Source organism: Thalassophryne amazonica, chromosome 23 (assembly GCF_902500255.1).
Source record: "Thalassophryne amazonica chromosome 23, fThaAma1.1, whole genome shotgun sequence".
In the NCBI taxonomy this organism is placed as follows: domain Eukaryota; kingdom Metazoa; phylum Chordata; class Actinopteri; order Batrachoidiformes; family Batrachoididae; genus Thalassophryne; species Thalassophryne amazonica.
The window spans coordinates 24,248,291-24,260,530 of NC_047125.1; the positions used below are offsets into that span (position 1 = coordinate 24,248,291).

A 12,240-nucleotide genomic window follows, 5' to 3' on the forward strand; every position below is an offset into this window, starting at 1 on the left:
CTACAATTGTTTACAAGTCATATTCACAAATAGATTATAATTGTGTCTTCTGACCTAATAGACGAGCCCCTTTAGGTGCAACCGCTTGAATTGGAGCCTAAATGTTGGTTGAGAACCAACAGTCGCACCTCCACGTTAGAACCACCGTCTGTTAGCGTTTCCCATGTAATTGAAAGAGATTAATTCCATTTTGGCATCAAGAGCCTGATGCGGTCTCACCAGCTGACAGGATGGTATTTTATTCTAACTGTTGGTGCTTCTTAAAATAGACGTTACGATAAGCAGGGTGGGACTTCACACACAGGGCTGACTGTGTAACACAGCTCTTTTACTACAACACTTTCTACAGGGCTTATAGTTCATACCACTCTGTTACAAATGCTGTTCAGATATGAAATATTTTAGAATATAGTCACTGTACCGATAACGCTCTAACACAATCATCTCAGCCACTATGAGAAACATTTTAAGCCTGTATTTATTTGTTTGGTTACCGGGTAGACTTGGATAGATAGTCCATGTTGTAGTATTGCAGTGCAGTTATCGTCTTATAAAAATGTTTCATGCATAATTATGTTTCTACTCTTTTCTGTGAATTCCACAGTTGTATATTTTATACAATTTTTATTTAACATTTCCTACGATACATCCATAATAAAAACATTGCATCACGGGAAATTACGGTTTGGTGCCTGAGTCAAACGGTGTGAAAATCATACGCAAAGCTTCCACAAAGAATCATATATTTTATTTCCAGAAATGCATTTTGAAAACTACCATTTTCATGCAAATGGTGACAACCGAAACAACATTCGAGTCAGAGAACGAGCGGTGTGACACAGTGCTCGTGTGGGGCCAAGAAATAAAATTGAACTTGTAGCAACTTTACACTGATGTAAAAAAGTGCCTCAACATCAGCGGTAACGTCTAGCTCCACCGCAATTTTCAAACAAATGATCCCAAAAGTGTTAAGATTCTATTAGTGAGGTCATCAACGGTTTTTAAATCAGTGGTTCTTAAGTCAACTCATACTGCCAGCATTATTATCCACCTGAGTAACGCCATCTAGGTGCATGGAGGATTACTCAGCTTGTTATTAGTGTTGCCTGGAATGATGTATCAAAATAAATTTAGGTAATTATCTTAGGCATGGGCAACTTGCTGAAGGGGCCCAAGATGTCAGTGCACCAGGTAAAGTATGACATGAAATCAACTTACTGCAAAGGCTACAAAATTTTATAAATTAATCCATATAAATTGAACATTTTTTAAAGTGATATTTAATACAACTGCCTTTTAACTTCGATTTACTATGAATAATTGAAACAGTACATGAGTAAAAAGGCTACTATATTAAATAAATTTAGCATTAATGAACAAAATTACTCAATAGTAAATATAAGAAAAAGGCCATTATTAAATGTAACATACCAAGGTTTTTCCACCCTGTTACACATACAATTACATTAAACGGATGCAACCTAACAATGACCATTTTACACACATTTACCATTCTATTAAATAAATGTAGTTGTTGTTACTAAATATTTATTTTTTTAATTATATTCAGTGTTAAAGTAAACAAGCTTGCTACTGTAACTGCAAATGTATTTAACACAATAGTAAATAAGCAAAAAGGCCATTGCTACAATTATTTTGCTCACATTTAATTTAAAAAAAAAATTGGCTATTCTAACAGTAAAACGACTACCATTTTACTACATTTGTTGTAATTAATGTTTCCAATTATAAATGTATTTAATATAATTGCACATATGTAATTATAAAGGCAGAAGCAAAAACAGTTTCCTATATTATAGACAAATCACCTTTACTGCAATTTAATATGAAGCTTAAAAGGTATTTAATATTTTGCTAAGTTTGAGAAAAAAATTATAATAGCTAATAGAACATGTCAGCAAAAATTAATATAGGAACTGCCTTTTGCTTATGTTAAATACATTTACTATAACAATAACTGCCTTAATACAACATTAAATACCACAAAAAGTAAATAATTTAGCAACAGACTTTCACTTATACTTACAAGCAAAATAAAGAATTGTATTTTTACATAAATGCACAATATTAACATAAGTGAAACACTATTCCTTTCCAATTTAGACTAGAACACAAGGCTTTCTTGTTTTTTGTTTTTTTTTACTTTTCTTTTAATAACACTTAAATTTTCTTTTTTACCAACCAAGCAGCAACAACAACAACAGTAACAATATTTGACACAGCAGCCGACACTAGAAAACACTGTGCCTCTTGAGGTGCAGTCTCAAATTGCCCATGCCTGTTCCAAATATTGGAGAATAAAGTTTTCTGGGGTTTCTGGATTCGGACACAATGTTGTCGTGACTCATTTGGCGATGTATGGACATGTTAAAGAAACCGTTAAACTCTGTTACGTCAACCACATATGCAAACCGGTTCCTTCACACAGCATGTCATTACTTGAACCATATCAAAATAACGGCATCTGTTATAAAAACAAGCAGGCTCCACATATGGACATCTGTTAATTTTAACAACTAAAATAAATATTTATCATTTTGCAATTGCATCCCAGACTTTTATAATTGTACATGTCATTTAGACTCTTGCACTGCCGTTTTTCAAAAATCCTGTGCCCACAAATTTGTCATTTGTGATGGTGAGTCACCGGTGATCTCAGAAAAAAAAGTCTTTAGTCGGCATGACCTAAAACAGCAAAACGGCATGTTTTAAATATGACGTAGCCCTTAAAAACAGGACGCCGGTTACATGTTTTGATGCTTCAGCAGACTCCATGCATAGAATTCTGCAACGTGTCACAGCACATAACAGGCAATCCCACAAAAGTGCACCAGTTCGAAACAAACAAACAAACAAAATCTCAATTACTGACGCGTGAAGCCATTCAGAAAGGAATAAAAACACATAGAAGCCATAACAACAACAAAGTGTTTCTGTTCGCTTGGGAACAATAAATAACTCGCAGTAGTTTGTAACAAGTAGCAAGCGTTCATCCACTGGATTATATTACACCACTCGGCTCAGTGAGAAGAGAGAATGATAGTCGTTGCACAACCGAGGCTTAACATTTTACCTGGATGATACACATTAACAGGCTTCGGTTTACTCTCGTAATCAACCCACAGACAACGGGGGACGGGAGGGGAAAGTAGAAATCGGCCTGGTGAGGGGCTGCTTTTCGTCCTACGAGTCGCTCAGTGCAACTTCACAAATGTAGCCCTTAAGAATCAGCTCTGAAAAATAGACACCTTCTCAAATCTGTTCTCGGATACCTCCAGAGGTACGGGGTAGAGAGCAACGCAATTCCTTCACAGTCCAACCAACATTAAATACTATTTACAATCAGGGCTTCGGCTGGCATTAAATGAGCCTTTGTTTTGTGCCTTCGTTCAGTCATCAGAAACCTCAGTAGGACACTTGACAAGATCAAGGCCAGAGATCTGAAAGAAAATTTGGCATCCCGGTGGATTTCTGGCACTTCTTGGTAAAGCTTAAGAGACGGGTGACAGCGCTACAGGACACTGCCCATTGTTGTTCATGATGTCGTCCAAGTCTTCATCGTCCAAGTCCACTAGAAAAGAAACAAGTCAGAGGTTAGCGACCCTGTGTAAAATTACTGTAGTTCCCAAATGCAAACATGGCAAAGAAACAGAGAAACATGTTAAATCCAGGAGAAAAAAAAATAGCATTAGGCAACGTCACATAAAATACAACTGAAGATGTACAAAGTTTATCCACCAGGGGGCAGATTAGCTCTGAATCATCTCCGGGAGACTAACTAGTTTTTACCGTGGACATGTTAACGTTGCTCCAGTCGAGTATTTTCTTGGCATTTGAAATTTCTTGTACTGCCCACAAAACCTTAACACATGACCTGACTGTGGTAGATACATGGCTACTTTGAGGAGATGGGGATGGACCGGGCGTCTGACTAGACGGTGCTATTCCAGACCCCAGCCGCTTCCAGATGTTATCTCTTTTGGGTGCCAATTACTTAAGTCTACCTTGACCCCTCCAGAACATTTCCTTGAGATATTTTCATATGTTTTTGAAATATCATGCTACAATCTTATAAACGGTGCAGAAAATATTAACTGGTTGGCAGTTACCAATTACCAAAATTAAATTTGAAAGTCAATTTCAAAAGAATTTTCAGTGTCATTGGTCCATGACACATCAAACTCAAGCATGTCCAACTGGGAAGAGGCAAAGGAGAAAACCCAGGACATGATGGAGAGAAGACCTCAAGATCCCCCAGGTATCCCAGAAACAGAGGGCTTGACTGTAGGATAGGGAAGTGTGGGAGGAGCTGCTTAGTCTGTCATGGCAATGAGGATAAGTTCACAAAATGAATAATAACAACAATAATAATAAAAGAATAATAATAATAATTAGACTATAATCTTCACACAATGCAGTGTGTCACAATTTTAACTTTCTCGTCAGACTTTCTAAATTATAAATGAGAAAAATTCATTTAGAATAATTAAACTTTCAACATTTCCACACCTTCTCATAAGAATGGGTCACAAAATGATAACTGAATTTAGTTTTAGAAGTTTGATTAGAAAGTTCCAAATTGCAACTGTGAGTTTTTTTTTTTTGTTTGTTTTTTGTTTTTTTTTTTAATGGGAGAGGGAGCTTTTTTGGGAGGGGGAGTCCTGAATTATTTGCACCTTTTCATAATTATGACCACAGAAATGTGACTTAATATCCCCTAATAATGATTACAAGTGATAAATTGTGTTTTAATTATTGCTTAAAAGTATAAATCACTGCCTTTCAAAATAGATAAATATGCTGCTAAAACATTATAAATGTATTTTTTATTAATGTCAGTTATATCACTTTCCTCTTTCTCATAATTACAAGTCAGAAAGTCAGATCTCTGACTTTTACCCCTCAAGCTAGGGTTCTTGATATTAAATATATTTGTCCATCATCCTTTTCGTCCTCACTCTGGGTATCAAGTGTCAGTCTCTATGCTTGTGCAACTGTTAATCTTGCTTTTCTATGTCAGCTGGCCATGCTTCCTTGCAAAAGAGTAAAATATAACAATTACAATTGGCAAATTACACCACCATCTGAAGCTATAATGTGGAAAATCTCATAGATCTTCTTCCATGGCATCATAAGTGACCTCGCACAAGTTTGGAATATACTTGCGCATGGATCGGCCAATCCTTGCAAAATTCTATGAATAAATGCAGGACAAATAGACTGACAAATTTATGGTAGGAAACTTTTTTCAGATGAAAATAAGAAAAATGGTGCACAAAATATATGCCTGAGGTTGTAAATGACCTGACTTGGTTGCTTGAGGGTTAAATAGAATAGAATAGAATAGAATAGAATAATTCTTTATTGTCCACTGAGGTGGAAAATTGTCTTCAGCTTACCGGCACAAAAAAGACAACACTAAAATACAAACATAGTCATACAAACACAATAAAACAAAGATAAGATACATAAAATACATAGAAATAAAGGAAGAAGTAGAATGAGAACAACCGTTGAGCAGATAAATACTGTATTTTCCGCACCATAAGGCGCACCTAAAAGCCTTAAATTTTCACAAAAATCGGCCGTGCACCCTATAATCTGGTGTGCCTTATGCACGCACTGAATTCCAAAATCTGTAAAAACGACCAACGTTGTCTTTGACCGTCAGAATATCGGACCATTTCCCACTGACACAGGGACATAATACGGAAAGTACGTACGCTGCCAGCGATAAACCAATCGGAGAACATTACATAATACGTAAAGTACGTACGCTGGTAGCGTAGAGTATGTACACTGCCAGCGATAAACCAATCAGAGAAGAGTCCGTGAGTCCGTGGTACATACACTTACCTCCGCCACTCCTCCGGTAGTTACCGTATACTACAGGTATCCTGCAAAACAACATTTGTTTGTCTAAGGACCCCTGAAAATAGCGCCAGCGAAGAGACATGCTTACGAGGCACAATTCAAACTGCAGGCCATCAGTTACGCGGTTGTTCATGGGAATAGAGCAGCTGCGAGAGGAAACAAGAAAATGAACTGCGCCAAGTTAAAAAGACCAAACGGAGTTTCCCCGGAAACAAAGCGAGGTGGCCACAGCTAGAAGACCAACTCGAGCAATGGGTCATTGAACAAAGAACAGCCGGGAGAAGCGTCTCTACAGTCACCATTCGGCTGAAGGCAAAAACAACAGCGATGATGAGAGGGAAGATGAGCGGGAACCTGGCGTGTTTGATGGCGAAATTGCCCAGCTGTTCAATTCAAACACAGAAGATGAAGACTTCAATGGATTTGTGACAGAACCATAATAAAAAATCATGTGAGAACCATATTGTTAAATACCGGTAGTTCAAAGTTGTTAAAAAGTTCAAATAAACTCACCGTTTTGCTTCCGTGACCTTTTTTTTTTTTGTTTTTTGTAGACTACATGTTTTAGCGTGCGCCTTTTGTAAGGGTTAAGTACTCGCTAATTGAGGCCGCGCCTTATAATCCGGTGTGCCTTATGGTGCAGAAAATACGTATGTTTCACCTTATTTGCCTTATTTGACACATTTTGTGCATCTAAACTACGTTTTTTTAACACCATTCTTCTTTTTAAATGTGACTAAAAAGGTCAAATGATGACATTTTATCCATGACTGAGAAAGTTCAAATTTAAAATTTTATAATCGACTCACAAAATCAGAATTATGACTTTTCACTCTTAATTTTAATTAAAATCTTGAGGGAAAAGTCTGACTTTTTTCTTTGTATATCATATTTATGAACAATTTGAACCACTACTCATTAGTAACTCATGATTCTGACTCAGAAAGATGACAAACGCATGGTAAATTCTTTGTTTTTCCCCGAGAATTGTAATTACAGTACTTCCTCCTTCTCATAATTGTGACTCACAATGTCAGAACTGGGATGTTTTAAAAGTACGAGATAATATATGAAAACTGTGACATTTTATTAGCTTGATTATTACTTAAAATCGAGACTGGTGGTTTTTAAACTAGAATTGTGACTTTAAAGATAAGATTTTTTTAAACTCTTATAAAATGTCGGTATCAAAATAATCCCATTTTTAATATCTCTGGGGTTTTTCCAATCAGAATTATGACATTTTGACTTATCTCACAACTTCTCATTAGTCTTGGAAACACACAGGGTTTGTTTTTTTTTTTGGGGGGGGGGGGGGGGGGGAGTGCACTGGCTCACTCACCTTTCTTGGACCGACCGATCTGGCCCAGTTTGGGCGCCCTCTGGCCCAGCCTCTGCGGGTTGGGCCCGCCTCCGTGCCCGTGGACCTGTGGGTGTCCTGGGTTGTACTGAGCGGCAGCGCCGGGTTGCCGGGGGGGCCCGCTGGGGGGGATGAGCTCGGGAATCCCTGAAGCTCCGTACATTTCTGCGGCAGCCGCTGGAAGGCGCTTTTCTCCCGACTGGCCACTAGATGTCGCCACACCCCAGCTTTTGTGTCGTCTCTCTGATAATCCCTCTTTACTTCCGCAATGCCGCTCAACAATGAACGTGGGTAAGAGACGATAAAACGTTGGAAATAGGAGCGATACAGTCCCGACAGCCTGCGAATTAAAGTCAAAATCATAAAAACAAATACACAGCTTTAAAACGTTACACAGAAATTGGCATGCTTTACATGCGTATGTTTATAATCAATTTTAAGGCGTTTTCCACATAACAGGTGCATTGAACGGCCAATAAAAACATTACGACACACAGTTTACTCACGACAATCAGAAAATGTTCTGCCCCGCTCTAAAAAATGAACACATCCCTCCCTAATCTTCGACAATAACAAATATCAGCTCACCTCTTTGTGAGCGAGTCCCCGGCGGAAGGTTTGATCCGGTAGAAGCTGCTCCTGGGAACCGTGTTGTTGTTGTTGTTGTTGTTGTTGTTGTTGATCACAGCTCTCTCTCTTTCTCTCTCTTTCTCCTTCTTGGCAAAACACCGACGAAGCGTCGATTTAAAGGAAACTCCCGTCCTTTTCCTCAGCCTGGGGATTTCCTGCTGTTGTGTCCTGACTCACAGCAGCATGTGGACGTCACGGTGCGACTGACGCTTGTGTTTTTAACGTGGAGGTGTGCCAAAGGTTCGAGTGCGCAGTGCCTTCATACGCACGAAGCCCGACAGGAAGACTGACTCCAACCACAGCCAATGAGAAATCTTCGTGCAGAACACGTGGGGCTTTTTTTTTTTTTTTAAAACTATCTCGATTTTTTTTTTTTTTTTCAAATATACAAACGAAATTTACGCTTATTACAGTTATTTCACTCGTGAGAGCAAAAATATAGATGGGTGGGTGAGTCCAGCCACCTTGTGTGGATGATAACTGAAAAATAATAAATACTATCATGTTGTAATTCACCAAATTAAAAAGAGCATATAATGAGGGGTGATGGTGAACTTTGCCAAAAGCAAATTTGTTTTGCTTAGGTCATATTAAAGCCCCAACTTCCAGTGCTGAAAAATGAAACCAACATGGAGAACTGGAAAATCTTGTAGTTCCTTGAATAGCCACATATTTAATAACACCCAATCATTGGTTCAACAAAGTAAATACGCAAGCATATACGCCCAACCACAACCGACCAATGAGCGCGCTTGTAAGTTCACTTCCTGTTTCAACACAGAAAAAGGCAGATATTTTCTCACCAGCTGCAGGAGGGTTCACAGCCCGCGGAGGGGCTGTGATCTAAAGCGGTTCTGTTTGGCTCATCACACCCAGGGAACTGTGTCAAACTAACACCATCTTACAGGCAACAAGCAGCATTTTGTTCATATAAACTGTTTCATCGTCGTTAACAGGCTTCCGTTCGAAATGCTGATGAAGTTTGTCTGCTTTCATCCATTGCGGTGTTGTTTTTTTTTTTTTTTTTTCTCGCAGTAATTAAAGACAGCGCTGTTAAATGTGTCAAACATACACCACTTTCACACCGCAATAGTGCCTTGAAAAAGTGGTGTAAAAAACATAGTTTAGATGCACAAAACGTGTCAAATACACGATCACGGTTGCGCGAATAAGGTAAGACATTATATTTATCTGCCCAACAGTTGGGCGAATACGGTAAGACATTATATTTATCTGCCCAACAGTTGGGCGAATAAGGTAAGACATTATATTAATCTGCCCAATGGTTGGGCGTGTAATGTTCAATGTATGACTTATCTGCCCAACAGCTGGGCGAATAGCCTTTGCCATTTAGTAATTGACAATTTTACAGCAGAAATAAATGTGTTCATTCTACCCGGTTCTTAATGTATCCTGTCCCTTACAAAGTACAAAGTCAAACTATTTCTCAATATAAAATTTATTCAAAGTCATGTATAAAAAACAGGCCTGGGTTCCCACTGCGTGGGCCCACACAGGGGCTCCGTCTTGTGAGAGACCCCGAACAAAGCCAACAAGTAGTTTTTATAAAAGACGATGTAGGCAGTCCAGTGGGTGGGTTTTATTTCCACAACACCTAACCTTATTGGGTTGCGTAGACAGAGGGGAAACCCCACCCCCTTGTCTTCGGCACACAGTGGTACCTGGTGGAACCTAACTCCATTGTTTGCTGGACTTTCTGATCAGTACAACCAAAATTGTTTTGGTCTCTATAGCGAGTTTCCCTGTTCATGACAACTGAATGGGGCTTTTATTAACTCATCAGTTTAAGTTATTTTAAGCCATACAGTGACAACTACGTGCTAGCAATCAGAGTTCAGGGCCCCGCTAGAAGCAGACGCCGCTGTTAGCAGTGGCTACTAACTACTGTAGACTCGGCCAGGCTTGCTCTTTGTGATCTTTTTATTACAAATATCCAAGATAATATGACTTACTGCACAGTTAGTTGCAGGAATGGCCTATCTAAGAGGTGTGTACTCCAGTATTTCCACTGTGTGGAAGCATTACTTAATGTTATATTACAGAGGTGGGACAAGGTCACTGTCAAATCACTCTCAAGTCATGAATCTGCAAATCCCAAGTCAAATCTCAAGTCAGCTTGCAAACAATTGGTGGTCATTACAACTTGAGACTTGACTTGGGACTTGCTGATTCATGACTTGAAAGTGACTTGATGGTGACTTCGTCCCACCTCTGTTATATTAGCACTAATTAAAAAGTATCAAGCGCTTGGTGAGGTTATTTCCACAGTTACTCCACCATTATTGTGGGAAAATGGTGGTCATACTTTTTTTAATATCAAGTCACCCATTATGGAAACTGCCACCCTATCAATGAAAAAAAAAATGCATTACTGAAATACCTGAACCAAGGCTAGCCAGTTAGCTTTAGCTTGTTTGATAGCTCCAAGATTGGGGGCACATGGAGCCTTCATTCATTCATCCCATTTGGGGCATGCTGGTCTTTCTCACAGTTCACCCCTTTACCCCATTTTAACTTTAAACCAGCTCTTCATAAAGCCCATGGCTGCCATTTCATCTATATCCATCCATCCATCCATCCATCCATCCATCCATCCATCCATCCATCCATTTTCTTCCGCTTTATCCGGAGTCGGGTCGCAAGGGCAGCAGCTCAAGCAAAGCCTCCCAGACCTCCCGATCCACACACACCTCCCCCAGCTCCTCCGGGGGAACCCCAAGACATTCCCAAGCCAGCCGAGAGATGTAGTCCCTCCAGCGTGTCCTGGGTCTTCCCCGGTGCCTCCTCCCAATGGGACGTGCCCGGAACACCTCTCCAGCGAGGCGTCCAGGGGGCATCCGGAAAAGATGCCCGAGCCACCTCAACTGACTCCTTTCGACGTGGAGGAGCAGCGGCTAGACTCCGAGCTCCTCCCGAGTGACCGAGCTCCTCACCCTATCTCTAAGGGAGCGCCCAGCCACCCTGCGGAGGAAACTCATCTCGGCCACTTGTACTCGCGATCTCGTTCTTTCGGTCATGAGCCAAATCTCATGACCATAGGTGAGGATCGGAACGTAGATCGATCGGTAAATCGAGAGCTTTGCCCCCCTACTCAGCTCTCTCTTCACCACGATGGTCCGATACAGCGACCGCATCACTGCAGACGCTGCACCGATCCGTCTATCGATCTCACGCTCCATCTGTCCCTCACTCGTGAACAAGACCCCGAGATACTTAAACTCCTCCACTTGAGGCAAGGACACTCCACCGACCTGAAGAGGGCAAAGCACCTTTTTCCGGTCGAGAACCATGGCCTCGGATTTGGAGGAGCTGATTTTCATCCCGGCCACTTCACACTCGGCTGCAAACCGCCCCAATGCACGCTGAAGGTCCTGATTTGACGAAGCCAACAGAACCACATCGTCCGCAAACAGCAGAGACGAGATTCTGTGGTTCCCAAACCAGACCCCCTCTACACAGCAACACAGCATAATGGGAATGTAAAACCAGAGTTAAAGAATAAATAGAACACATGGCTCGGGATGACTCCAAAATCTTCTGCCCTTATTTCAAATCAGCAATGGCTAACTTACAATACTCTTTCAAGACCTTTTCAATTATTTGAAGCACCCATGTTTCAAACATTGTTCAGAATCCGTATGAACGGGAAGATATCGCATGCTGTGATGCCACCTGGTGAACCTGCTGGATGGTTTGAGTATTGTGCATCCATGTCAAATTAGGAATTTCACATTTAAAGGCTACAGTTGCAGCTGCAACTACTGCACCACTATCTTGGACCCAGGATGGCAACTACATCACTGGACCTTGATGATCCAGTGAACGTCACTGGGGTCTCCCCAAGTGACTTTTTGTTTGATGCCAAGTCATTCCAGTGGTACCCACGTATTCTCCGAAGAGACCTGGCACCAAAGACGCCCAGTCATTGCTTTAGGTCACTAGTTAACTTCCAAATCTCGCAACCTATCAGTAAGATGGGAAACATTAAAAATGATACATTTCAGTTGTTCAAAAACTTATTTCAGTGTTTCTGTTTGTTTTTTCTTCTGCTTCCAAAAGCAGAATGTTTTGGACGCTGTACCTACATGAGAAGTGGGTGAGCAAAATGACAAACACTGTGTTTGGAAAGACTATGATTTTATAATGAGGACAGAACGCGTGCGTTTGCCAGGATTTGGAATCCTGCGTTCGACTTCGAACACCAGCATAAGAGGCAGAGCTGGATTAGTTTCTGGGTCGACTTTTAGTCTCTCTTTACATAGAGATGTCAAATTTGACATTTTGATGACTCTCTCTAAATGTTTGTTACCCAATCTCACTGGGCAGTTTCGACA

General features: G+C 40.4%; 1 long non-coding RNA gene across 1 annotated transcript; it reads right to left on the reverse strand.

The window, feature by feature from the left end:
* Positions 1–7,452: 7,452 nt before the first annotated feature.
* LOC117504690 lies at positions 7,453–8,172 on the reverse strand. Its single transcript, XR_004558881.1, has 2 exons — positions 7,844–8,172; positions 7,453–7,595 (listed from the first exon to the last, which is right to left on the reverse strand). It is a non-coding gene; the product is annotated as an uncharacterized LOC117504690 (long non-coding RNA).
* Positions 8,173–12,240: the final 4,068 nt, after the last annotated feature.